At 46.5% G+C, this 779-nt stretch overlaps 1 protein-coding gene across 1 annotated transcript in view; it reads left to right on the plus strand.

The window, feature by feature from the left end:
* LOC111646053 (chromaffin granule amine transporter) overlaps window positions 1-779 on the plus strand; it is a 17,692-nt gene that overhangs the window by 3,507 nt on the left and 13,406 nt on the right. The window lies entirely within an intron of this gene.

Consider the following 779-nt stretch of genomic DNA (forward strand, 5'->3'; position numbering starts at 1 on the left):
TACCTCAAACTTTGAATTAACTACAATACACATCCAAAACAACACTTCAAACTAATGGACGCCTAAGCGTCTAAATGCAGAGGACCCATTGGAATCTTTTGGAGGAGCAGAGGCCAGGAAATCCTACACTGGGATCCATAACTGGGTACAAACTTCAAGGTAATGCTACCCATCCCCACTCATCTCTCTCTGTCTATCTGTCTCTCTCTATCTCTCGCTCTCTCTGTCTGTCGGTCTCTGTCTGTCTGTCTCTCTCTCTCTGTTTCTCTGTCTCTCTCGCTCTCTCTGTGTCTGTCTCTCTCTCTCTGTCTGTCTGTCTCTCTCTGTGTCTGTCTGTCTCTCGCTCTGTCTCTCTCTCTCTCTCTGTCTGTCTCTCTCTCTATCTCACTCTCTGTCTGTCTCTCTCTGTCTCTGTCTGTCTCTCTGTCTGTCTCTGTCTCTCTCTCTATCTCTCTCTCTCTGTCTGTCTGTCTCTCTCTATGTCTCTCTGTGTCTGTCTGTCTCTGTATCTCTGTGTCTGTCTCTCTCTGTCTCTCTATCTCTCTCTCTCTGTCTGTCTCTCTCTCTCTCTCTGAGTGTGTGCTGGGAATGGAGGACGGTGAGAGTGTGTGAGTTTTCCGGGTAAAAAGTCGGTTTTCTCTTTCTTTTTTTCTTACTGTGTGTTATTGTTTGGTTACTGGTTTAATTGTATGGTGTTTAGTTAGTGTTTGGTGACTGTTGGTGGTTTTTGTTGGGTGTTTTTCCGTGTTTCGTGGCGGGGATGGCGTCCTCTGAGACGC

Source organism: Seriola lalandi, unplaced genomic scaffold (assembly GCF_002814215.2).
Source record: "Seriola lalandi dorsalis isolate HSWRI2012SDOR001 ecotype SW California unplaced genomic scaffold, Sedor1 jcf7180002054962, whole genome shotgun sequence".
In the NCBI taxonomy this organism is placed as follows: Eukaryota; Metazoa; Chordata; class Actinopteri; order Carangiformes; family Carangidae; genus Seriola; species Seriola lalandi.